The sequence below is a fragment of the Cyrtonyx montezumae genome, unplaced genomic scaffold, assembly GCF_038088225.1.
Source record: "Cyrtonyx montezumae isolate F1298 unplaced genomic scaffold, pur_monq_1.0 scaffold_1, whole genome shotgun sequence".
NCBI classification, from domain to species: Eukaryota; Metazoa; Chordata; class Aves; order Galliformes; family Odontophoridae; genus Cyrtonyx; species Cyrtonyx montezumae.
Genome location: NW_027071825.1, coordinates 24,622,728 through 24,650,234, shown reverse-complemented (window position 1 = coordinate 24,650,234; position 27,507 = coordinate 24,622,728). Strand labels below are relative to the sequence as shown.

The following is a 27,507-nucleotide window of genomic DNA, read 5'->3' as shown; positions in this document are numbered from 1 at the left end:
TGTGTGGGAAATGTCTAGATAGATATTATACAGCATAAAAACAAGTGTGGAGGGATTTGCTTTCTATTAAGCTGTTTGCAAGTACTGTCTCTAATGATACACAGTCTCCAGTGATTTACAGGGATGCTAGGAAAGCACAAAAAGAAGGACATTATCCTTCTGCCTCTGTGCCACCAATCCACTCTGTGCCTAGGCTCCATCCCTGATGCTACCAGCATTGTTCCTACCAGAAAAAGCTGCTCATAGGACTCTAACATAAACCAGGAGCCTGACATTTGTACATCTGGAGTGTAGGAAGGCAACACAGGAAAAACTGTATTCTCTTCCTGTGGAAACATCCATAAGTTGCATATACAGCAGTTAGGAAATAACATGTGCTCTGTGTGCAGCCTCCTCATGGCAGAGGAGTGGAAGAACTTTTGCTGACCTTGGGAAAACAATGCTTTGCAGATGTGAAGAGGAAGTCCTGTTAAAGCATGTGTGTGTGTGTACAAATGCACATGTGTGCTTGGGTGAATTCAGAAGCTGCTGTTTTAATATACTCTTCACAAAGTGGTGATCTTGAAAATGTTAAGAACAACCAGTACAGGCTGCTGCGATGGTGACTCTAGCTCATCCTTTCATTACTGCTCAAACTGAGAAACAAGCAGATAGGAATTCCTCAGGAGGTATTCTTACATTAATCACAATGCTTTCAGGAGCAGATATGTGTGCATATGTTGAATGTACTGAATTAGAGCAGCCATGAAACATATTCAGTAGTATTCAGCTCTTCAGTAGTTTCCTTTCTCCAACTGAAAACACTGAACACTGTGTCTCTAGTGTCTATTTGAGTCTTGTGTTTTTATCCTTTAGAATACTTTTTATGCTTATTTCCACATTTAACTGATCCAACTGAAGCTCATATTGTGATTGAAGCAGGAATGGCATCCACTTATTAGGAAAAAAAGGTGTGTATACAACATTTTGAGGAAAGAGGAAAATGATGATAGATACAGTGACATGACATTTATCCAGTTCTGACTCTACCTACAACAAAGGGCACCAGAGGGAGTGACAGATCAAAAGAATAGGAATATATACGAGGAAGTTTGAAGACTGTGTCTTACTAAACCTCAAAATTAACTTGTACAATGTAAAGCACTACATTTATAAAGCCAGATTTGTATACCTGAGCACTGTCACATCAGGAAGTAACAAAACCCAGGTACCACGGCTGCATAGTGATGCAGTCTTGAGAAATGACTGTACAGTTCCAGAGGAAAACAAAGCAAAACAATTTAATTCTCATAAAATGTCAATTTAGCAATATTTTCATTTCTTTAGCATCTCTCAGCCCGGAGTAGTATGAACTAAATGCAAATCAACCCATGGAATAACTTAACCCAAAGAAGAAAAATAAAACATAGGAATTACAAGCTATGGAAATATTGTCTACTATATAGAAATGTATAGAAATATTAAAACATATTCTACTATATTATTCATTGCTGAAGGGAACAGTATGTTTTAGCAATTATCTTTTGGGATATCTCATATCAAACTATTTTAACTAACAACTTCATATGATAATGGCTCTTTTTACATTCACAACTCGTTAGAAGAACTTTATCTAGTGCCACGTAATTAGTAATTAAGGAGGTGCTAACTAAGTGCCACAAAGCTATGCTCTTTCCAATCCTCAGTTACCAAAACTAAGATCTGCAGTACTCAGGAATCTTGTCTTAAAGGTAACTAAATTCATTTGATTTTATATTAATGTATAGCTATACTGCCCATGGCATGATATGACCAGTTAGAAACAAATGCCAGTTCTCCTTCTCCTTACAGTTTCTAGAATATTGCAATCTATACAAGCAAATCTGATTAAAGTAACTGGCATTATGAATTTTTAATATAAGATGCTTACACTATTTTCTGTTAAGGAACATATAATAAGCAGTGACTTTAATCCACTGACGTTTTTATAGACTTAGGTTTTGCTATAGCAAGTGCTTTGGCTCACAGACTCTATGCTTTATTACAGCTGCTCCTGCAAACATATTAAAGTTTGCATATGGAAGCACAGTCTTTTATGCTGCCTAATGGAAAAATGTTTTTCATCTGTGAAATTAGAAATATACTGATAAATTTCCAACATGTCAGTGGGTAGATAATGTGGAAGATGTGAGCTTTTGAAAGGAGTTGTTTATATGCTAGGTAGCTAGAGGGGTTTCTAGTTAACAGCGAAGTTTGTTACACTCATGCAGAGAAGTGCAACTCTTTGAGGCAGCAGCTTATATAAATAATCATTGCTAATAAAATTTGGGCTAAAAGCATCTTAAAAATAACTTCTAAGATCTATAGTAAATAATTATGCAGGAGAGTATGCACATGCAGGGAGGATGGACAAGCAGCCATCACTTCTAATTCTGTTCTCTCACACAAAAGTGGCGATGACAAACGTGATGTCCTGCGGGCTGTAAAATCTTCAGCCTCGTTCATTTGGAATGAAAGAGGCTCGTTCAGGACTGACCATCTGCACACATTCCCTAACAGTCTGCCACTCGCAAGTGGCAGCGGTTTCCTTGTACTTCTGACAGCAGCTTTCTTCATTCTGATCAGCTATTTTGCCACACGCTTTCATCTAGCCATTTCCTCTTTATGACGCTTCCTGTGATTTGAATATTTAACAGCACAGCTGCAGTGTTTGACTAATAACAAATTTTAAAGGCAACACTAAATATAATGCGGAAAAACAGCATCTATAAAATAATCAGGAACACCAGCTCTGTGTATAGAATAGGTGGCTGGATATTGGAAGGTGGCATATTGGAAAAGACTGAGGAATCCTAGAGGAAAAGCACCTAACCATGGGGCTTCAGTGTACAAATGAGGTAGAATTGGTCATTTAGGCAAATATGTCTTGAAGTCAAAACCTACATTTCCCTCTCATCGTTTCTCTTTTACCACTCGTTGTTTAAAACTCTTTTTGACATGAGATGATGACATGGCATCCAGCATTGTGTGTTACTCCCTGTTCCATATCTTGGCATGTTGTTTGCATGACTATGCACGTACGCTGAGGAGAAATTTTGGCTGAACTTTCTGCTTAACCTATTCCCTTTAATTTAGATGTATAATCAGATTTCTTTCCTCCAGTATCTATTCTGTTGGTTTGATGATAACTTATCCATACTGGATTTCTCACAGTATTGCCCACCTGCACAGTTGGTTCACACTGATTAACTTCTCCATGTGCCCCACGCTCTCGTGTCCTCTACAAATGCTTTTCTCTTTGGTCCAGCCCTTTTTTTAGACAGTCTGTAAGGATGTTTACAACACATGTTCAGTCACAAAATCTTAAAAACACTCCACTGCTTTGGCTTTTCACTCTGATTTTCAGTGACTGTTTTCCTGTTTCATCTCTCTTAGGTTTTGGTCCGTGATGTTTTGTTTTTCTTTCCTCACAATCCACCATGAAGTTTCTTTGCAAGATTCAATGAAAGATGTGAACAGTGTCTTTCAAAATTTGTGTTTCCAGCCCCCCTGTATCTGCCACTTAGGTAACGAGTAGTGAGAAGCTTATTCTATCAGACAAGTTAGCCCATCTATCTTCTGCTTTAGAGAAGGAGAGTCGCTCACTGAGCATTTACCTTTGCTTCCTCTTTCTGAGGTGTCAGCTTTCCTTTTTATTTTTACTATCTTTCTAGAATCTTCCTTTATTTCTGCATTAAGCATCGCCGAGGTTCCAAATTTGGTGTTTCCAAAGCCAGTGAAGCATTCTTTCCATTCACTGACCTACCAGAGGTGCACCAAACTGTGGAAGGATGGCGTTGGGTGTTCAATTTCTTTTCCTTTTATCCTGGATCAAGACAAGTACACAAGAGGAGAGAGTGCTCTTGAAGGCAGCCCACATTTCATCTGGGCAGCTCAGATGTGCCTAGGACCCTGCTACACGTGCTCTCTATGTGGTGGCAGCTCCAGGTTGTGCTGGCAGACTCACTCCATCCCACAGGGACATGGAGGAAGCGGGGTTGATTCCACGACAGGATGACAACACGGCGACTCGTGATGTCGTGAGGTTCGGTGTTATTTGTAAAACATCCTGACTGTGTGTAAGTGCTATTAATTACTGCAGTAACTCAGTGGGGCTGGAGCTTCTGTGGCAGGGGCGTTAAGTGGAAGAGCGAGCAGTGCCAGGCCCGGTCTCAGCTGCGCTTGCACTTCATGGCAGTTCTTGCAAAACCTGGTGGTTTTCTGACTGCTTTCACTCCTGAGGTGACGCAAAGAGCTCTCCACGCTCATCGTTTCTTAAAGAAATGATAGGAAGCCCACGCATTGCCCTGCTTGGAAGCGCATGAACTTCTCAGTGCAGCGGTGCTCTTTCTATCGAGTCCACCTCCAGCCGCGAGAGGAGGGAGCAGCACCCTCCACCAGCGGCGCTCCATTCCAGCTCTCCCCGTCCTTCCCTCGAGGAGCGTTGCAACACTGGACAGCGGAGGAACGGACGAAGCCGTCGGTGAGGGTCAGCGGCCGGAGCTGACTGGGAGGCCCGGGGGAGTCAGTGAGGACAAGGCGGCGGAGGATGAGTAGAGGGCGCGCGCCCCGTGCGCGCGCACGGAAGGAGGCGGGCCGGGAGCGCTCGCTGCGCATGCGCAGGTCGGCGCCGGCGGGGCTCCCCCCCACGCCGCCGCCCCCGCACACGCGTGTGTGTGTGTGTGTGTGTGTGTGTATGTGTGTGAGCGTGTGCGTGCGTGGGTCGCGGGCGGTGAGCGGCGCCGAGCACAGCGAGCGCAGCCCGGCAGCCGGAGCGCCTTTCCCGCTCGCCCCCGTCTCGCAGGTGAGGCAGGCGGCGCGGCTCATTGTCCGGAGGAGGAGAAAAAGGAGGCTTCCTCCGGCCGGCGCGCCGGGCTCCGCAGCGCTGCCGGACGGGGATTGGAGCGCCCGGTCCCCTCCCAGATCCGGGGAGGGTCGCGGGCCGGCTCCGTGCGGCCGGCACCCACCTGCGGCCGCTCCCCACCCCTCCGCGGCTGCGGCGCCATCGGCGGTGCCGGGCCGGGCTCGGCAGCGCCCCCTCCCCTCCCCTAGGCACGCGGGGTGCGTGTGCGTGTGTGCGGGACGGCGTTGGCTGCGCTGCGGGGCCGCAAGATGGAGGGATGCGGGGCTGAGCGCCGGGCCGGAGCTGCTCCGCTGTCTTTCTCTGTTATTTTATTCCGTCTACTTGCGCTAGGGCCCGAGGAGCGTGTCGCGGGGGGGAGCGGGCTGCTTATCGCAGTGAGGCGTGCGGGTGACGATATCGGGGACGGCCGAGTGGCCGTGACATGCGTGGGGCAGAGCTCGGGGGCTGTGCAGGGTGCGAGGCCGCCCCGGAGATGGTTTTCCAGCAGGCAGGGGTGCCCTGCAGCAGATAGGCAGCTGTTTGGGAGAGCGGGTAAATAGATGCTGTTTGTCTGACGGCAGAAACGTTTGGCACGTTGCTTTCCTGGCAGCTGGCGTTGGAAAACCGCTTGTAACTCAAACCGAGATGAGCGGTGACGGTAGGTAGTAGTTTTAGCTGCTACCTGTGTGTGCTAACGGCGGCTGCTGTCTGGCGAAATGGGGTGGATGTGTTTATTTCCGAGAGCCCCGTGCTGACAAAAGGTGCCTTTACACGGACCTTTCCCCCCCCTCCTCCCCCCATGTCTATGCTAAACTATGGGGCTGCACACAAAGGGGACGGAGACTTCCAAACGGGATAGGTGCGTGAGCAGGCAGAGCGTGTTTTGTAGGCCTATAGGTTTTTTGATCTTCTTTCGAGACTGTAAACTGCCGTGGCACGCAGCACAGTGTTTTTGTTATCATTATCCACCTCTGAGTCTGGCTGGGTTGCTTTATTTCTGGACAAAATGGATGCTACCTTTCACATGAGAAGTGCTCTGCAAGCCTTGTTGATTTGCAGCCCGATTGCGTTTGTCAGTGGTTGTGTACGTTCCTCAATGAATTCCAACTCAACAGGTTGGGTTTTTTAAATCTTGTTTACATCTCAGGAGGCCCTTAGAAATAATACGTGGACCGTACTGCTGATGTTGCTGATACCTTTCTGTTGTCTTATTGCAAACGGTCTAATTCTTTACGCTCAAAACAGCATCAAATACAGAATGGCAAACAGTGAAGACATATGTTGTTCCCCAAAGCTTTCTCTTGATGATTTGTGTGTGTGTGTTTGTTTGTTTTCATGTGCTACTGTAAGGTTCAGAAGCCTTGGTAAGGTACAGCTGTAAGCATCTCTGCATGATCTCTCCTGGCTTGGGTCCTGCTTCTGTAAGCTGATATGATCCACGTAGGTGCCAAAAGTGTTTGAATGAGTTGATAGCAGCTGGTGCACGGGGTAATGGCTTGTGGTCCTAACATTCTGGCTACTCTGAAATACTTATTTTCTGGGATAAATGTGCACGCTTCGTTTGCGTTTGGTTTTGCTTCTGCAAGGGATTTCCCCTCCCCCCCCCTCCCCCGCGCACACACACACAAAATAATTAATTAATTTCTCCAGTCTCCATACATCCCTGGATGCGGGCTATCTGTAGGCGTGCTCAGAAGTTTGCTAAGCTAGGTCACTTGTATTGAAAGAGGGCCCTCTGGTGACATCCGCGTTTAGAGCGTGTGTAAAAAAGCCGCTCCTACTGGTCTGAGCTCAAGCACTCCTCCTGGAGCACAGGAAGGCTCAGGTGTGTGTCTGAGCGAGGGGAAGGGCAGTCACTTGTGGATACAAGTGGAAAACGCACAGCGGTGGCTTGGAGCTTGTTGTTCATCTTGTGAAATACTCCAGCTTGTGTTTTGCCTGCGTTTTGAGGAGCTGTGTTGGATTCCTTAGTTAATGGGGTGAGGGGGCTCTCTCAGTGTAGATTTTGCTGATCCTGATGCTGCTGAGCACCAGTAAACAAGTGTGAAGGTGCATGGCTAACTCAGCTTCAGCTACTTGTGTGAACTTAGGTGTTAAGCAATTACTGAAGATAGACAACATTGAGGCTGCACAAAGCTTACGATCACAGAATCATAGGAGTTGGAAGGGACCTCCAGAGATCATCGAGTCCAACCCCCCTGCCAGAGCAGGTTTCCTACACAATGATCTTGGTGTGCTAATGCTCTGGCTCACATAAATTTGACTATTAAAAGACTTGATAAGGACAGACCTCTATCTTATTTTCCTCCTTATTTTCTTTTGATTGAAATTGGAGATTTCCTTCCTATTTCCCTGGAGCTGACTCATTTGGGATCCTCCTTTCATTCAATAAATAAAGCTGAGTTGAAAATCTGCTTTTAAGGGTGGGGAGCACAGTTGTGTTTTGCCTAACTGTAAGACATCAAAGGCATAGTATATTCCTGCTTTGGATGTTGTTTTACAGCCCTTGGGAGGGGTAATGTTTGAGAAGATATTTAAAAATGTATTTTAAAACTAACAAGAAAGCACTTGTGTTAATACCTTTACATTTAGATACTTGGAACTGCTGCAGTAGAAGTCATCTCTTAATATGCATTCGTGGGTAGTATTTATTGCACAAATAGAGCTCTGTGGGATTCGCATTTGTCTGTTTATGAACTAATCACCTTAGAAGACTGCTGAAGCAAGAGAATCTCAGTGTTGGGTATTTTAAGTAGATGCTCTTCATGCTTAGTTAACTGGTATGTGCAGATGTGTGACTGCAATTTTTTTCTCTTGCAAAGATCCCTAAGGGCCATGTAGGATTCCAGGGGGGCTGGTGTTAGAACCCTGCCTGTGGTCGAGCTGCTATCATCCTGTATTCTGCCAAGCAGAAGGAGGACATCTGCAGCCAGAGCTGGAGCAAAGCAGTGCAAGGCATCAGCCAGAGGTTCTGCAGCTCTTGCTGCTCCAGCTAAACACTTTGAAATTCCATTTTCCTGAAGTACAGTCTGAGGTTTGTCATGCTCTAATACAGTCATGACTAGTCTTGTCCAACTTCCCTAATGGCTTTGAGATGAATTGTAAGCTGTTCTGTGGTATCTTCCTTCAACTCACAGAGATGTCTTGAGAATGCCCTTTGCTGTCCTCTATTTATTGTCAGTGCATCTTCTTCCACAGATGTAACCTCTATGCTGAGAGGTGATGGACAGGCTTCCCCCTTACTTCCCCATCTGCGTTGTCTTATGTTTCAACTACAAGAATGGCTGTGTAGGTAGAACCTCAGGGCAATAATGCTTGAAAAAAGAGGCTGTGCACCTTGCAGATCTCAGAGGTTTTGCCCTTATTGCTTCAGGACTGCTCTTAGCGTGCTGTGTTATGGCTATCTGTAACTGTATCAGGTGCACCTACAAGTTGGAGTTTTCTGTTAGGAAAGATCTCTGGGTGTAACCCTCCAGCACTGGGAAATTGAAGGGCTTCTTTGTCCAAATGCTAAGAAATACTCTTGTCAGCTCTGTGTATGGGCTGTCTTTGTGGTTTAAAAACTTGTTTCTTTCTCAGTTGTTAAAACAAACCTGCACTCTTTTGTTGTAGTATGTACCATGGCAGTTGAGGTGATGCCGAAACTGAGAGAGCAATGCCTCTGTTGCTGCTCGATGGTTAAACTGAAAGTGGTTGAATTGAAAGTCCCCCTCATCTTTTCTTCCTTTGAAGGCTTGTGGACCCCTATAGCAGGATTCATCTTGGTGCAGAGTCCTAAGAATCCTTGTTTATTTTTGTTTCTTTGAGGTTAGGTCTTTTGATCTATTCTCCATGCTTACTTCAGTATGCCTTCATGCAAATACATCTAATGGGCATTGTAAGCTTTGAATCCCAGGTGACCTGGGCGAGGCATGTGCCTGCTCTATTTTCTCTGGTTTGTCTGAGGAGTCTCTGAGTCTTCCCCACATATTGCAAGTGTGACCCACAGCAATTAACGTAGCTCTGTGCCTCATCAGCATGTAGTTGAGATTTGAATGTGGATGAGAACAAGCTGGCTGTAGTTCAATCCAGATAAAATATACATGATGATGTGGATGTAATTATCAACTTTCCTAATTGAAGAGTGCCTTTGCCATTAGATAACTGTTAGTGCCCTCTGGTGACTTCAGTTGTTGCTAGCACTCAGCGGAGCAATAAAATCGGGTTTTTCAGTCTCTGTCTTAAAGATTGAGAGCTCCTAATCTGACTAGAGCTGACAAGAATTTGACTAGAAGTTGTCACCATTGCAGTCCTTAGTGCAAATAATTAAGTGTAACTTGGGTGCAAATAATTAAGTGTAACTTGGGGGCAAAGCATGGGTCAGTTAAGGAACAAATAACAGCATGCCAGGGGATAAACAGAAATGGCACAGAGAGAGTGATGGTTAAGCTTGCTCTGGATTCCTCTGCTGAAAGGGGACCAGCCTGATTGTGTTATTTCAGGGAGCTCTTCAATCTTCACTTACGCTGTCTGTATCATATGTCGGCAGGCTGTCTGAGGCCACAGCTCTCCGTGGGAGGGAAGAGGTGCACAATACTCATTGCAGAGAAGTTTGAGATACTGTCTCTCACGTTGAATTTCTGTTTTAAAGCAGTTTAGATGTTTGCATCATCTGGTGCGGAATGTCTTGCTTGGGAACCATCTCAACAGGAGTCAGGAGCACGACTGCTTTGGGATATATATGTGTTACTTCTTTCTCTCCTAGTGGAGCTGTGAGATTGTCTGCAGTCAATTAAGTCTGAAGCGATCTAGGACTGGCTACTTAGGAATCAGGATTCTGACCATTGTTGCAGCAGTATGGCATTAAAAGCTGTTTGATTTGAGCCTCCCTCATTATTCATTAAGAAACAGCTTTCAGAGTATGGAGTTTGCTGTCCTTGTTGAGGCTGACTCAGATTGATCGTGTTGGGGAAATAGTGTATTGATCTTGTTTTAAAGTTGAGGTGTATTTCTTAGATAATAGTGGCTAGATGAAACTGGCAGAGATCCTGAGAAAGTGATCTTAATGCAATTTGTAAATTAGTTTGCTTTTATCACATTATTAAGGTGCCCAGGGCTTGGGATGATTGCCTGAACTATAGTATCATATTTTCATTTAGGTTTAGAGTAAGCAGTATAACGTTGCAGAATTACTGGAGCCGGACCAAGAAGTGAATAAGCAGGTCTAGTGCAAGGCACATTTTCTGCTGTGATATAAGCTCTTCATATTAATGTACAGGCAGACTGAAGCCTGCAATGAAAAGCTAGAAGTCTAGATTTTCAAAGCTTTTCTTGCTAAGCCTCATGTCTGAATTTGTGCTCTGTGAAGAGTCACGTAACCACGGGTGGACTTCTGACTTGTCAGTCATACATAAACCTCAAATGTGTAAACATTTTTGCTACCTCATGTTTTGAGTTCTCATCGTTGACAAGTTGCTAGGTTGATCTTGTAATTGCTGCTGAGCTTTGTCACTTGCTTGACAAAATTGGGGTTCTCCACGCTTGTAACCAGCTGAGGTTGGTTTGTAATTGAAATCAGGTTTTGACCTCATGCATTTTTCAGTGGCAGCTTTTTTCTTGCCACTCACTTACCACACTGTTTTAACAGAAATGCTGGTGAGGTGAACTGCATCAGAAGACTTACCCAGCTAAGAAATTAAGCTTTTTTTTTTCCTCCCTTGCTTTATTTTTCAGTGTGAGTTTCCTCTAAGCTGTTTCTTCTGCAGCTCTGCAAAGTCTTGTGCTGCAGCGATGGCAGAGAAAGGAATGGAAAAGAGTGATCAGTGGCAGAGACAGCTGGCAAAGGGCAGATGAGAGTTCCCACAAACCAGCTGAAATCATAAGTGGGTTGTTTGTTCCACTGGTTATAGCTTGTGGGGCATTCATCTCTGATGTTAGAGCACAAGCTGTACTCCACCTTGGAGTACGCTAGTAGGGTTTGCAAGTGTAGGAGCTTGGGTAAAAATGTATTAGTCTCTATCCACTTTGTGAACTTAGTATCTATTGGATTTCATTCAGATACATTTGAGGCATTATAGGATCTTTGCTTTGCTTTTGCAAATTGCTCCAAATCGAAGCTCGGTTTTGTAGTTGTCCCATCTTTTTTAGTAGGCTGGTAGAGTGGAAATGAGGATGTTACTGGGAACTCAGTGATGGAGACATCTGTCTGATCATGCAAAACCTAATCCAGAAGGCTTCCAAGTATTTCTGTGGTTTCCAAAAGCATCTGCAATCAGCCTGTGTGTGTTAAGTTTTGGGTGGACATCTTGGATTTCAGAACGTGCATTAGTAGTGTGAAGGGCTAAGTCAGTGAAAGATAGCCCAATGATTTGGACTGTTGTTTTTTTTCTGGTTGCTTTTCTTTTCCATTAATACATAGCAATTTTGTGCTGTTAGTAATTAGTAACTCTAATATATTGATAAAGCATATAGTTAAGTGGATGACTTAATCTTTGTATTTCCTGCCCTACTCTGTCATGCAATTAGTTTTCTCTGTGTGGTTAAGGCGCACCAGAAGGGTGCTGGTATACTAGCGAGTCCAGGCCAATCTGCTGACAGCCTTGTCTTTGGTTAGCAGCTGGTTTTTCCCTCTGCTTTATCTGAGTAGTGGTGGTCTCTCCTTGCTCAAGACATCTCATTTCTTTTTAGAATATTTAGAATAATACTCACATATCTTTAGAATGACAAGTCGGTTTTGGCATCAGGCGTCTTACAGATAGCTGTGGATAATTGTGGTACACTCACCGATGAGTTTTATGGCAATACCTGTGATTCCTTTCCAAGCTGCCAGATGTTTTAAGAGTAGTTCTTGGGCTCAGTCGCCCCATGTGGTTGGGGTGATCTTCATGCACCTCCTAGAGATCAGAGCACAGAGCTCGTCAAGGCGTAGTAAGACTTCTGCTTAGCTGTCCACTCTGATCTTGTATTTGAGAGCTGATAACGTGGTAGACAGTGAGCAACTCAAACTGTTTGCTTGTCGGGTCACAACCCAGGCCTTGCAGGCCTGCCTGAAAGTAGGAGGAGGATAAAGGTAGCCTGGGTAGAAAGCTTTATTGTTATTACTTCCTAATATGCTGTGTGTTAGGTTTGTTAATTAACATTGCTTGTTAGGTGTGCACTTTCATCATGAAATTGTGTTCTGTTTGTAGTGTACAGTAATGCCCAATGTCCCTCTACAGCACATTTTTCCCCTTTCCTGTTTGCAAAGTGCTTGGCTAGCCCCTTTTCTGGTTATTTACACTATTAATGATGCATAATTTCTTCTAATCAAGTCCTCCCCACCCCCAAGCCTAGTCTTGGTTTGGATTGATTTTGAACAAATTCTGCCAGATCAGTTCTGCTGCTCTTAGTGAAATACCCTGCTGGGAGAGCTTTTCTCATTCCTGGAGCACAGTAACTTTGTTTCTGATTCAGTCTAGACCATAGCTTTTTTAGTCGTGGTAATAGCAGATATTTTTTAAGCAAGCTTGTGTTGTATTGGGTTAGACAAGGTCTTCAGTGCCACGTTTATTCACAGTGTGAAATCGTGATTCTTTGGTTATTTCTTACACTGTGTAATAGCATTGTGTAAGTCTTGCTCTGCTGGCAGAAAGTTTATTTGTGCAAATTGCATAAATAGAGCAGCTATATGTATTGAAGAGCTCAAAGTGCCTACCCAGAATGCTTCTAAGGGAATTCGGGGAGGAAAATGATGTTAACCAAACCATAGTCAGGAGATCAAACAAAGAAAATAGTCGATACTGTTTTCACTTGAAGTGGATGCCAGGTCTGTGATGTTTTATAAAGTTGAAGGTATATTAAAGTGATATTAAAGAAGTAGAAAAACTGCTTCTGAGGCACAGCATCTCTTTACCTTTGAAGAATGGCATCTATTCATAAGCAGATAGCATGCTTTAGGACCTACTTGTAGATAGCGTTTCTTCAGTGCCTACGTGTAATGGCTTGCCCTTGTACTTAATTAGCTGGCTGACTTCTTAATGCAGACAAGGTCTGTGTAATGACAGATGTAATTAGTCCTCGTGATCAACTGCTTTGAAGTCGGCACAGCCGGAGCTGCAGTGGCTGATTGAGGTACAGGGTGGGTTTTCGGGAGGTTCCAGTCTCCCGGGAACTGAGTGAGAGCAGCTAGTCCCGGCAGCCCCCGGCAGCTCCCTCTCGCGAGAGGCTGACGTGGCGTAGGCGTTGCCAGGGCAACGGCGGGGGATTTAAAACGATCAGAACCCGGAAGTACCGCTCAGTCCTCGTGATCAACGGCTTTGAAGTCGGCACAGCCGGAGCTGCAGTGGCTGATTGAGGTACAGGGCGGGTTTCGGGAGGGTCCGGTCTCTCGGGAACCGAGTGAGAGCAGCTAGTCCCGGCAGACCCCGGCAGCTCTCTCTCGCGAGAGGCTGACGTGGCGTAGGCGTTGCCAGGGCAACGGCGGGGGATTTAAAACGATCAGAACCGGGAAGTACCGCTCAGTCCTCGTGATCAACGGCTTTGAAGTCGGCACAGCCGGAGCTGCAGTGGCTGATTGAGGTACAGGGTGGGTTTTCGGGAGGTTCCTGTCCCTCGGGAACCGAGTGAGAGCAGGCAGTCCCAACGGCTGTTCTCGCGAGAGGTTAACGAAGCGTTAACGAGGCACAAGCGTTAACGAGGCACAGGCGTTGCCAGGGTTTCAGCGCCCTCGCCCACACCCCTCAGCTGAATAGGGCTGAAGGGGTATATCCCTGAAGGGCTCAGGGAGGGCCGCGAAGTATCACATTACAATTCATATCTATATATATATTATTATAAACCATTATTTATTTATTTACTCTCAATTTTTTTCGTTTCTTTGTTTTTATTTTTTTCTGTCATGGTCTCTACAAGACAGAGGGCTTGCCTTAAGAAGGCTGTGGCGACCCAGACAGAAGGTCTGCCTAGAAGTGTGGCTACACAGGCCTCTGGTTGCAAGGAGTGCCAGAGCCTGCTACTACTAGATGAGGGTGCTAAGCAGTTCTCCTGTGCAAGGTGTGAGCAGGTGGAAGATCTGCTTAGCATGGTGGTTGAATTGAAAGAGGAGGTTGAGAGACTGAGGGCCATCAGGGACTGTGAGAGGGAGATTGACTGGTGGAGTAACTCCCTAGAGTGCCAGAGAGAAAGGTACCAGGGAGATCCCCCACAGTTGGTGGTGGACTCCCTGACCTGTCCCCGTAGGGCAGAAGGGGGATATCTGAGGGATAAGGAGGGCTGGCAGAGAGTCCCTGCTCGGTACCCTGCTCGGTACCGTGGGCAATCTCCCCCTCTGCCTCCCCAGTGTCCCCAGATACCCCTAAGCAATAGATTTGCAGCATTGGAAGTTGAAGAGGTGATAAGGGGTGAAGTGCAGGAAGATTCCCGCAGGAGGTCACCAATGGCAAGGCAGTCACCTCCGTGCATTGAGACTGCTGCTACTAAGAAAGAAAGGAAGAGAGAAAAAGAGAGTCTATGTCCTCTGGAAGATGGGTCAGGCTACTTGGGGTGACTACAGTGAACTGGCCAAGATCTGCAGGCAGAAAATTAGAAGTGCTAAAGCCCAGCTTGAACTTAGACTGGCTACTGCTGTAAAGGAGAACAGGAAACCCTTTTACTAATATATTAACAGCAGGAGAAAAACTAAGGAAAATTTCCCTCCTTTACTCAACGAGGCAGGCAATGTAACCACAGATGATAAGGAAAAGGCTGAGGTTCTCAATGCCTTCTTCACATCTGTCTTTAATAGACAGAGCAGTTGTCTACAGGGTACTTGCCCTGACCTGGAAGTCCAGGACGGGGCGCATAATGCACCCCCTGTGATCCAAGCAGAGACGGTCAGAGATCTTCTCCTCCATCTGAACTGCCACAAGTCCATGGGGCCAGATGGGATCCACCCAAGGGTGCTGAGGGAGCTGGCAGAGGTGATTGCCGAGCCGCTTTCTGCCATCTATCAGCATTCCTGGTTATCTGGAGAGGTCCCACAAGATTGGAGGCTTGCCGATGTGACTCCCATCTACAAGAAAGGCCATAAGGAAGACCCGGGGAACTACAGGCCTGTCAGCCTGACCTCGGTATCAGGGAAAGTTTCGGAACAGATGATCTTGAGGGAAATCACACGACACGTGCATGGCAACAAGGGGATCAGACCCAGCCAGCACGGGTTCACCAGGGGCAGGTCATGCTTGTCCAACCTCATCTCCTTCTATGACTGGGTGACCAGACAGGTAGATGAGGGAAAGGCTGTTGATGTAGTCTACCTGGACTTCAGCAAGGCCTTTGACACGGTCTCCCACAGTATTCTCCTAAGGAAACTGGCAGCCCGTGGTGTGGACAGGTTCACTCTTCTCTGGGTGGAGAACTGGCTGGAGGGCCGTGCCCAGAGGGTAGTGGTTAATGGAGTTAAGTCCAGCTGGCGTCCTGTAACGAGTGGTGTCCCCCAAGGGTCAGTTTTGGGGCCCATCTTGTTTAATATCTTTATTGATGACCTAGATGAGGGAATTGAGTGTACCCTCAGTAAGTTTGCAGATGACACCAAGTTGGGAGGATGTGTCAAACTGCCTGAGGGTAGGAAGGGATTTGGATAGGCTGAACAGCTGGGCTGAGCTCAATGGGATGAGGTTCAATAAGACCAAGTGCCGGGTCCTGCACTTTGGCCACAATAACCCCATGCAATGCTATAGGCTTGGGGCAGAATGGCTTGAAGAATGTAGAGAGGAAAAGGACCTGGGGGTGTTGGTCGATGCTCGGCTCAACATGAGCCGGCAGTGTGCCCAGGTGGCCAAGAAGGCCAACAGCATCCTGGCCTGCATTAGAAATAGTGCAGCCAGCAGGAGCAGGGAGGTGATCGTCCCCCTGTACTCAGCTCTGGTACGGCCGCACCTCGAGTACTGTGTTCAGTTTTGGGCCCCTCACTACAAGAAGGACATTGAGGCCCTGGAGCGTGTTCAGAGAAGGGCAGCAAAACTGGTGAGGGGTCTGGAGCACAAGTCTTATGAGGAGCGGCTGAGGGAGCTGGGATGGTTTAGTCTGGAGAAGAGGAGGCTCAGAGGAGACCTTATTGCACTCTCCCACTTCCTGAAGGGGGGTTGTGGTGAGGAGGGGGTGGGCCTCTTCTCCCTGATAAATAACGACAGGACGAGAGGGAATGGCCACAAGTTGCGCCGGGGAAGATTTAGATTAGACCTGAGGAAGCATTTTTTCTCTGAAAGAGTGGTCAGGCACTGGAATGGCCTGCCTAGGGAGGTGGGTGAGGCACCGCCCCTAGCGCTGTTCAAGAAGCGTTTAGATGAGGTGCTAAAGGATTTGATTTAGTAGTTGGGTAGGGATATTGATAGGAGGATGGTTGGACTAGATGATCTTATAGGTCCTTTCCAACCTTATGAACTTATGACTGAACTCAAACTGGGTTTCATGCTGGGACTTGTGTTAATGCTTCAGAAAAGTCGATCTTGACTCTTTTGCAGTCTTAGTGGTGGAAAGGTTTCTTCATTAGGACCTAGCTCATGCTTTAGGGAAGGTCATGTAACTCCTCTTAAAAGAAGTATTCAATTAAATCTGCTTCAGGGACTTCAGTTTTCCTGGTCCCCAATAATTTTTAGGTGCATTTCAACACTCTGAACTGCTTTAATTTCTTTTTGTGAACAAATGCTGTGTGATAGGAGGGGGAGAACACACAACGCTCGTGTGTTTGTTACTGTGTGATCCCAAATTATTTCTTGTTCGAAGTTTTAAAGGATTTAAGCTGGCATTATGCAGGGATGTGTAGAGAAACCCCCAAAGTGGTGTGTGTTCCTGTGCAGTGTGATCAGCTCATGGGAGAAAACTGCAATGCCTGTGGGTGTGGAAGCAGAGTTGTACATTTATGGTGTGTGCTTGTTAAAAGCCCAAACCTTGGGTGTGCAGATTTGACATCAAGTTTTGGCTTGCAGCAGTGTACCTTCATGATTTGAGGATGACTGCTTTGACAAGGAGTAATTCTAGCTCAGATGTAGTTATGTGAAATGAGAAAACAAAATCTACTTAGCCAATGTTAAATGATATTGCTAAAGAGGGAAACTTTTTGATAATTCAGCTGGCTAACATGAAAAATGCCTTGCTGTCACTCTTATGTTAAATCCCTCATTAAAATATACCATAGAAAAGCTGGAAACTTTAAGTATTTCAGCTGTACTTATTTGAGAGAGACTAGGGAAAAAAAGCTAGCTCTTATTTTCATGATCTAAAAATAATAATAATCTATGGCTATATGTGTTCTTTGCATGAAGTGATAAGCTCAAGTGCCAACACAGAAGCAAGCAGCAGTGAAGTTAGACTGCAGAAGTGGGACTCCTGCTGCCTTGTGGTGTCGTGGAGTTGCTGTGGCTCCTGGGTGTCAGCTTTCTGGACTGGCACAGAGTGTCATGGCTGTCATTCTAATGTTGCTTGTAGGAGCAAGGAAGGGAAGATGAGCAGAAGCAGTGTGCTTCGGCAGCTGAAGTTTTTGTTGCTGGTTTCACACTTTCTTTGGTGTCTCCTTTCCCTATTGTGTTGCACGTCCTTAATGGAATTGGGTATCTTATTTCCCTCGGACACCAGAGAGTGTGTTGCTATGATCTTACTGGTCAAATAACTGAAGATTATTTCTTCGTGTCTTTCTCTGTGTTTATGGCTGCTAATATTGATTGAAGTGCTTTGCTTACCAGAAGAAAGTGGTAATGTTTGGGAATTCATGGTTGGTTATCTTTTCTAATCCGTGGAAAACCAACACTTTTAGAAAGGATCCTCAAACTTAGTAAATATATCTTCCCTCAGTTGGAGATGCTACTGGTGAATTCTGCTCATCGTTTCAGGACGGGGCTGGGTTGAGCATGCAGCTGGGTCGCAAGAGTGAACAGATACTGAGTTTGCTTTGTTCCTCAGTGATGAGGAAGCAGGTTGATGTGCCAGGGTGTGTGGTGAAACAGCTCTGCTGGCTGCTACTTGCCAGCTTTGTCAGATGTAGTGGTTATTAGCAATGCCGTGCACAGCTCTGCTGCAAAACCCTGTTCTGCTGCTGGTGGAAGAAAATGGATCACAAAGCTGTCTTGCAAATCACTGTGAGAATACTGTGTTTAAGCTGGTGGCTGCATTTGTGCTCTTCTTGCTGAGGTGGTTTTCCCTCTGTGGTCTCAGAGGCGATGGAAGATAAGTTGGTGTGACTTATTATGATCTCTCAGCTTTTAAGTGGTGAAGCTGTGTCCAAAGAATAGTACCTGCCAAAACCACTCAAACCTTGTTGTGGCTTTTGTTCCACGAGGTACTGATATTCCCTTTGAGGTGGTTGACTCTCATTTATGTTTTGGTAGCATGATGAGAACGAGCCTTCTCAGCTTCACAAGCTGAATCTGAAGCTAATTTCAAAAATGGAGTGGGCTCCAACTGCTACCAAGTTACTGGCTTTTTTTTTGCCCTTACTTAAAAGGCAACTTGCTTATGGTACTGTATGGAAGAACAAATTGCTAGATTGTATATGGAGCAGGAGGTTGATAATTCACACCAACAGGGAAGGCTGCAGGTAGGGAGGAGTTCCCTAAAATGGATCGTCTTGGCTATAGACAGAACTGAAACATCTTATTTGGATCTGTAGAAAAAGGCATCTGGTCTTTATTTTCTATTTTTTTCCTCACTGAGCTTATTTGCAGTTCATACTTTTCCTTAATATGAGCAGTGTTTGAGACTTTCTGAAATCATGAAGCGTTTTAAAATGCTGAGAAGGCTTTTCTCAAAGGTGCCGTGTTTTCTGTTTTCCTTCCTGTTCAGAGTGAATCCTGTGTTATCAAAAATATTTGTCCTGGCCAAGCTGTGTGTTTCTTTGGGTGGTTAAATCATTTTTTTAATGTATTTGTATTTTTGAACTCTTAAATCAGCGATACAGTGTATGACCGGAACTCAACAAATGTATTTTCATTTAGGTGAACTCAAGAATTAGCTTTCGTTGCTTTTCTGGAGTGTCTAATTTCCATTGCTCATGACTAAAACAAGTGCCATTAATTAGTCTGGGCCAGGAGACTTCTCCTCAGTGAAGGCAAGGAAGAAGATTGGTGTGAAATCTTTTTGGAAAGAGCTTTCACGCCCTAAGTTGCCAGAGAGTAGAAGAGCTTACATAGTATAAGTTTTAGGATCTGAGAGTTTTTACTTTCATCCAATAATGATGTCCCCAGGATCTGCACTATTCATTTATTTTAGCACTGTGCAGGTTTTGAAGATCCTGGAAAGAATCACAGAACTGTAGGGGTTGGAAGGGACCTCCAGAGATCATCGAGTCCAACCCCTTGCCATAGCAGCTCTCCAGCCCAGGTTGCATAGGTAGGTGTCCAGGTGGGTCTGTAACACCTCCAGAGAAGGAGACCCCACCATCTCTCTGTGCAGCTCCAGTGCTCTGTCACTGCACTGTGAAGGAAAGCAGAACATTTACGAATTGGCATGCTAAGATCACAGACTTCAGTTTTTAATAGCAACTGAATTTATGATTTCTGGTAGATTCCTTTCTTATGTGTTTTGGTGGGTTTTTTTGGTGTCAGACTGGGCTTTTTAAAGATGCAGTTAGCATCACCAAGTGATGATACGAGAATGCTGTTTGTATTCATACTTGTGATGCTCTGCCATGTCATGCCGAGAACTTCCATGCATTGTAGCATCCAAGATTTACCTTTTATGAGCTGGGAAGACTGACACAAAGATGAATGTAATCTTATTTTTAGTTAAACACAGCATGATTTCTTAAAGAATAAAGTTTTATTTGCTGTAGAACAGTGCATTTCCATTCAAAATGTCCTTCTCCTCCAAAGCTTTACTGAAATTGTACTACTTATGGTCTGTCTTGTCTTCTGGATCCAGGATTTCAGCTTCTACCTCTCTGTAACTCAGTCGGATCTTAATGCATGCATTGATTTGGCAGAAATGGGCACAGCTGCCAATCTTAAACTGAAGAGTATGTTTCAGTAGTAATTATCCAATCATCCACTTGAATATTTCAGATTTCCAAGTAGCCCTTGGACAGAATGTCACTTGTGATCTTACTGTACTGAGCTCATAGTGCAGCAATAATCTTAAAAATCCTTCATTGAAAGCATGCTGGAGCAGGCTTCGTGTGCGGGATAGATGATCTGGGGTTGACTCCTAGGTGATGAAAATACCAGCAAATGCTGTTCTGTTCTTGCTTGTCATGCATTTAGAGGCATCTTTAAACTGTAGAAATCTTACTGCTTATTTCAGGTGCCAGCAAACGTCACGGGCCAGTCATCCTTGTATATATATATGCATCTTTTGCATTTATTTCTGAAATGCCAGTAAACTGAGTCCAGACTTGTTACTGCATGTTGATAATATTGCTGTTCAGTCTAGTATACAGAGCAAAAGGATGTTTGCACCTTTAGCAGCTAAAATAAATTCCACTCTTTTCAAGTGCTGCTATTTTATAAGTGCTTCTTCCTCTGTAGGAAGTACTCCAAGAAGTCATTTCATTGCCATGGTCCCATCTTCCTTTAAATTTATCACGTGTTGTTAAAAGCTCCACTATGTCTCTTTCTCCTGCAGTATTTCTCCCTCTGTTTTGCAGCTCAGACTTCGAGATTTGCCTCTGTTACTGTTAGAGGTGTGCAGATATTTCTGCTCACTTGGTTCCTGCACTTTGCTGGCTTTACTTTTCAAATGAATGCTTGTGTTATACCTTGGTGTCTTTTTGATGCCTTCTGGAAAACGTTGCATTCTACATCAATTATACAAGTTGGACAAACTATGTGGTTATTTATTATGTCATTCCTTCTTTAGAGCAAGCCCTTTCATCAATAATGTAGATAGGTGGCTTAGGAGTAGCTCCAGCAGGGCTCTCATTTGTACTTTCCATTTCCCTAAAATTGCATTCAGTTCTTTTTTTTCTGGTGCTTCAGCTGTTGTCAGTGCAGGAGAAACAAGGTGGTTATACCAGAACTTCATGTTTCCAAATAAATTCCTATCTGCCTTGAGTATCGAAAGAGATGAGATTTTTCCTGCAGTCTTTGATGACAAGATCTGATAATGCACAATAATAATATACGATCCTCCTTCACTAAAGTGTTTACTCTAAATCACAGCAGTTGAAATGAGCATGCTTGGTTTCCAGTATCAGTAACATCTGTTGGGCTTATTGAAGTCCTGCATAACTTGGATTTGCTCGGTTTCTGTGTCACATTTCACTTTTTTCAGGCAGATGCTTTGGTACTCAGTAATCAGTGGCTGCTTGCGGGTGGAGAAAAGGATTTAATATTAATGGCTGGTGTTGGAGTTTTTATACACTTATCGGTTGCTTGGTTTACTGAGGTTCTTCCAAGAGGAGTGATAAATGCAGAAAATATGTCTGCTCAGATGGAAAACAACTATTTTTGTGTTGTTTGCTTACAGAAGCTGGAAAAAGCTGACAAACGTTCATAAACAAATGCAGGGGATAGTGGCACAGGCAGAACTTGCTGGCACTGGAAGTTCAGCTCCCTTCCCCAAATGCCTGTTGTACTTCCACGTCGTGTTCATCGTGCCAAATGTAGGCAATTGAGAGTCTGTCAGATTATTTCCCTTGGCACTGCTTCTGTAGCAGCTGTACAGATTTCCACACAGGTGCGTGATGTTAAAAAAGAGTTGTAGAGAGAGTTGAAGTGTCATCACAGGTGCTACAGGTAAAGGCTGTACTCATCTCCCTGAAAGCTGGATGCTAAAGCAGGCTGGGAGGTTGGTTTTCTTGTCCAAGGATGTTCCTCTTTGTGAACAGCCTGATTAAAAGTATATATATAGAGAGGAACAATAACAATATGGATGTTCTGACAGCAGCTATAAAATAATAGCCAAGCCCAAAGGAATAAAACACTCCTTTATGCAGAGTCCTTCCTGAACACCTACGGAATGGAAGGGAGGCTACTAGGTGCTCCCTGAAGAAACAGACTTGAGAGATCCAGTTATTTTTGAGAGTGAACTTCTTAAGTTCTTGTGCTATGAACTTGTTTTGCCTTGAAATTCTGTAACTCTACTGGCCAGTCGTTTTTGTGAAAGGAAAGCAAATTCAGGCTGAACTTAAATAGCACATGAAGCACACGTTCAGGGTTTTGGCCCACTCGTTGGTTGCAATGATGCTTTCCTTCTGCTCCATTCCTGCCTGCATTGTGGGAGCACCAGGACCTGCTGTTGCTGGCAGCTGTGTGCCAGTGCTAGTGCAAGAATGTGTTGCTCTATGCTAAGGTACCTCCCATGTGCTGTGTGCTGTATCTTCCCGGTTGAGTTAGTCATCTCTGCTGGTGGGCATGGGCAGTGTGTGAGTGACAGAGGTTAGAACAGTAAGGATCTCCTATTTGTGTGTAACTCTTTTTAGAGAACTGCAATTTTGAGCTGAGCTTCGTCGTTGTTTGAAGTTTATTACAGGCAGAACTAATAGTTTGACTTTTTGCACTATAATTTGGTAAATGAGCAGTTTGTCCAGAAGAGGGATATTCTCCTAGATTTGTGAGGTGCTTTTTTTTCTTTATCTCACCTGAGAAAATTGAAGCTATGGAGTGTTGCCAGCTGGGAGCACAAGATAAGAGCACTGACTACCAGAGCACCACGAAGAGGTAATCTTGGTAGTTATAAATTGAGGAAGATGTGAGACAGCACCTTAAGGTAATACACATTAAGGTAATACACATTAATGTTACTACTTTTTTTTTCCCTAGAGCTAAACAGTGATTTTTGTTGTCCAGAACGTGAGTGCACACGATGGTGGAAACACTCTGTAGATAGTGTTTGCTTAAAAAAGGAGAACTTCACTTGTCTCTTTGTAGGGTAAGGAAGGGGTATCTAAGTTAAGGACTGTATTTGAATAAAGCATTGTTTTGTACTTTAAAACTTAACTGTAGATGTAAAATCTAACATATATATATATATATATATATATATTTCTATTTGTTGCTGTTCTGTAGATTCTTATTTAGTCAGTGATAGAGCTTAAACAGCTGATACCACCCTGACTGTTGTGCAACAGCTGCTTAGAGAACGAGTGCATGTGTGGCATAGCTTGGAGCAGCTGGGTTATGTGAGGAGGATAGAAGTGCTTTGGGTTTGCAGCAGGCCCAGCTGAACCACTGAAGAAAGGAGTTACTCGTCCATCTGTAGTGCTCTTGCAGGTGCAGTACTGCACAAGTTCTTTCAGGAAGGAGTCTGCTATCAACTTAAACAGCTATGGTGTTTTTTTTCCTCTTCTAATACTGTTTTCCAGACACTTTTCAAGAACCTGATTGTTTTATCAGTTTTGTTAGTGTAAGCAAGCTGAGCTCTCTGTTGCCTCTTCTCTAATGGAGCTTTGCATCAACCTGGAACCCTTTCCCACATATTTGGGTTCAAATCCTTTAGAGGCTGAGTGACCACAACTACGTAGAGTACAGCAGTCAGTCTCATGGAGTATACTGGCAGTAGTGTTTGACTCAGCATTAGTCATTTCCAAATGATATGCTTAGACTTATAGCAGAAATTTTATAGTGACTATCCTGTAACGATTGAATTTCGTTTTTCATTTTCCTGTCCACCAGCTGGCTTTATTCTTCCTATATTATGCTGCTTTCCTCTGTTTCCCAATCTTGTATCATTCTACTAATACTTGTACTGATGTTGCATGTTTAATAACGGTTAGTAATCTCTTCCTAGTCTAAAATTATCATCAGAATTACTCTCTGTATCTCAGATTTTTGTCATGTTGTTATCCACTTGCGTGTCTTCTACTGGGGTCTCTTATCTCAGTCCTTGCCAGCTGTGTCAGCTTTTCAAATGCATTGCCAAGGTTCATATGTCTGACTGGAGACTTATTAGTGTGTGAAGTTTTAGGTCTGGGATTTCAACGTTTCAGTTAAAATTTCTTCCAGGTGCATGGGGTTATGTTAAGTTGCTCAAGCTTTCATTTCACCTCCACGACTGTTTCTACTCAGCAGCTTTCACAGGTTTTACTATCTCTTAGTAGTATCATGCTTGCTGTAAGCAGTATTAAAACACGTGTTTAATGACTTCTAGTCCAACCCATCCCATGGCTTGTTATCACAGTGCAGCCTTTTGCTGCTTCCAGAGTTGTTTCTGCTACGGGGCAGACAACATACAGCCTAGCAAATAAGTGATACTTCTTCACTGTTAGATAAAATGTTCCTTCACTAACCACAGTCCTTACATACAGGTCTTGTAAACATGCTGAGATGCATTTGCACCAAATGGCAAGGAAGAGCAGTGTGATCAGCCTTCACCCTGCTGGCAGCTGGTGCCAGTTCTGGTATCCTGTGGTGACCGTCACGCCTGTGTGCCAGTGTACTTTGTACTCTGTTGGCTCCTGTGTGCCCCCAGGCTGACTCCAACCACTTGCAGGCAGAGTGAAGCTGGGTGTGCAGCAGCCTGCAGGCAGCTGTTGTCAGGCAGCACCACCACGTAGCAGGACCTCCACCTGCCACCTTGGTATGGATAGCAGGAGGTGCCTCAGCACGTAAGGCATTTGTGCTGAGTTGGGTTGAGTCAGCAGGATTCCTTGCTCTGCCTTGAACAGGAAGCAGTACATTACCTGAGTGAGTCACTGTGGTGATCTTACGGGAACTATAATCTGTATTTGTCTTAAAAAAGGACTGAAAGGTGCTTCACGAATGTGTAATGTTATAGAGATCGAGGGAAAAGTATCTGGAGAGTGCGTTACGATAGCAGTATTTTAATTCTTCCGTGTTTTTAGTGTTGTTTGTTTTACATTGGTTGTACTGTTTGTGACCTTTCAGCAGAGATTTTACTTTCAAATTGCTTAATGGGAATTGGGGAACCCACAGGAGCCCAACACCCAAAACAACAAACGCTTCTAGGTGTTCTTCATGTAAAGTAGAAATTGGAGTGCAGGGTGAGTGGTTGCAATGGAGGTTCTTGTAGCTATGTATGCTAAGAAGGAAGTAGGGATGAACTGATGTGTTTTATACTTAGCACATTCAAGCCAAAAGGGCAGTGAGACATCCCAAATGCAGAAGCAGTTCCATGAAGTACTTCTAGGCATGAAGACCTGGCTTTGCACGTATGAGGTGGGTGTGGAAGTTGCTTGAAGAACCTGAGTTTGTTTCATTGAAGCCTCTGTCTTGTGTTCAGTGGTAAAAAATGAATGTTACTTTAAGAAGTGCCAAGCGATACTGGAAGAAATACAATCATAACTGGGAATCTAAGGGCTTGGATCCAGAGCAGCCACAAGATTTCATCAAAGCATCTCGGGGGCATGGTATGGAATATCTAAATGTGGTTAGGCTGTATTGTCTGCATAGGGAACGGAAGACAGTGAAGCCCAATATTTTTCTGTTCCTTGTTTAGAAAGAGCTAGCTTTTTTTTTTTCCTGTTGTGTCAAAAATACCATTGAGGGCTTCAATGAGATTGGGAGCTTAGGTTGGTCGTGTGTTGAGCAGGTCATTGGGCCCTGCAGTGCTTTGGTCCTCAAAGTCCTTAGTAGTGGCTTCACATTCATAGTTGATCGTATGCCATGCAGGGAGCATTTCTTTTTCTTTCATGGGAATCTGTGAACAAAACAATGATACAGTACAGCCAGTATGACTAGTAACAAAAAGGATGTCGGTCACAGTGACTCTTGAGTTATTCATTACATTGCCATGTGGATATGCTTCCTCAAAGCTGTTGTACTGGTCTGGATGCTGACCTTAGCAGACAATTTTTTAATGTAATGATAGGTTTATCTTTTAAAGTGTTGTTTGAGCAGTATGTTTTCCAGTTAATATTTTACCAAAATGGATTCTGTACTGGAAGGGACTTCAGGTTGGGCATCTTACTGTAATGGAGTGGTCATCTAATGCTGCCTTGGATGAGTCTACAGAAACACTGAGACTCTCTGAAGATAGCAATCCCTGCATAGTGTAGACATTTTCCTTCTTTGGATATGACAAATCTTCAGTATTTTGGGGTTTAAATATGGTATGTGTGGCATGAGTAGGTGGGAAGATATCACGCATGGTATCAAATAGCCCAGGCTTTAGACTGGCTTAACTGCATCTCTGAGTGTTTCATACTGCATATAAATCTTTCACTTTCCCACTTAATGCATTTCTGAGCACAGTAGCATTTGTTATATTGAAAGTTCAAATTACTCAATGTAATTCATTTTTTGTAACTGGATATACTGGGTACGTGCTGAAAACTAATGTGTGATTCACTGCTGCAGTGTGGTACATTGTTTCACACTGTGAATCACTTTGTGATATTGCTGTTCACTGCTTCCTGTAGTGTGAAGCAGAAGGGTAGGATAGTAAGCAAAATACTTAATTATTTTCAGGTTGGGATTTCTTTTGGTTTGCCTTGAATGAAACACAGACTGAAATTGTTGCCGCGATTTCTTATTGTTGTGGGAGGAGTATGATGATCTCATATGAAATTCAGCTTTCGTAGGCACAGTTTTAATGTGAATTCTGGAACTTTAAAGTCAATGAATGCTAGTTAATAGCAGTTCAGTACTAACTCTGCCCCTTCACTAGCTATTAATGACATGGGAAAGAAGTATGTGTAAGTATATTCATAGATAATATTGGAATGTAGCAATGGGTACAAAAACTAAGACCGTGTGGACCAGCATTGTTATATACATTACAGCCTAGTTGGCGAATGGTTTACTTTTTGAGCTCAGTTTCTTTCTAACACAGGCTTTCCTAAGTGTTTTTCTTATTGAAAAGGAAAAAAAGTCAGCAGGTTTTATGTGAACTTAAACATAGTCCCTCATTGCACGGACTGCCAGAGGTGTTGTTCACTAAAACAGAAGATGAGAACTGAATCCAGTACTGGCTGTAACTCAGTGGGGCTGGTGTGACATAGGACAGCAGGAGGACCCTGCTCTGTGATCAGCCTGTGTGCTAGGTATGCTTTCTGTTCCTACCTCCTGCTCTGGATGGAGAGCAGGTTGTAGCCTGTACAGCCTGATTTAGTGTGGCATAGCTGGGGCAATGAAAAGGGAAGAGAAGGAAGACGTGTTTAGTTTTCTGGTTGTTCTCTGCCTTCCAGTCTCATGGCAATTCTCATTTTAGTGTGATTTCAGCTATACTTGATCAGGTGACCCAGTTCCTGCAAGTTCCAGCACACTAACTGGTTAGAAAAGAAAAACCCAGATCAGTGTGCACCATCTCTGTGCTCTAGCTGTACAGTGGAAAGTCTCTCTCCTACTTTCCACATTTACCTGTTCTGTTTATCCTGCTAAGTGAATGAGCTTGTGATGTGTTCCTTCAGCACAGCAGCGAGTGCTTTTGCATCTGGCTCTTGGAATGGGCAGGTGCAAACAAATCTGGTAGTAACTTAGGATGCAGGTAGGAATAGTCCCGGCAGCCCCCGGCAGCTCCCTCTCGCGAGAGGCTGACGTGGCGTAGGCGTTGCAAGGGCAACGGCGGGGGATTTAAAACGATCAGAACCCGGAAGTACCGCTCAGTCCTCGTGATCAACGGCTTTGAAGTCGGCACAGCCGGAGCTGCAGTGGCTGATTGAGGTACAGGGCGGGTTTCGGGAGGGTCCGGTCTCTCGGGAACCGAGTGAGAGCAGCTAGTCCCGGCAGACCCCGGCAGCTCTCTCTCGGGAGAGGCTGACGTGGCGTAGGCGTTGCCAGGGAAATGGCGGGGGATTTAAAACGATCAGAACCCGGAAGTACCGC

The 27,507-nt window shown here is 44.4% G+C and overlaps 1 protein-coding gene across 5 annotated transcripts in view; it reads left to right on the top strand.

Moving 5' to 3' along the window:
• Positions 1 to 4,477: 4,477 nt before the first annotated feature.
• Positions 4,478 to 27,507, top strand: part of RALGPS2 (Ral GEF with PH domain and SH3 binding motif 2) — a 111,286-nt gene continuing 88,256 nt past the window's right edge. For 2 of the 5 annotated variants that reach the window (XM_065744931.1, XM_065744896.1), the window contains exon 1: positions 24,440 to 24,900. The gene's annotated coding sequence lies outside the window, so the exon portion shown is untranslated. Of the gene's footprint in view, positions 4,502 to 21,988; positions 22,444 to 24,196; positions 24,330 to 24,439; positions 24,901 to 27,507 lie in introns of those variants that run through there. The other 3 variants (XM_065744910.1, XM_065744902.1, XM_065744920.1) reach the window with 3 other exon arrangements.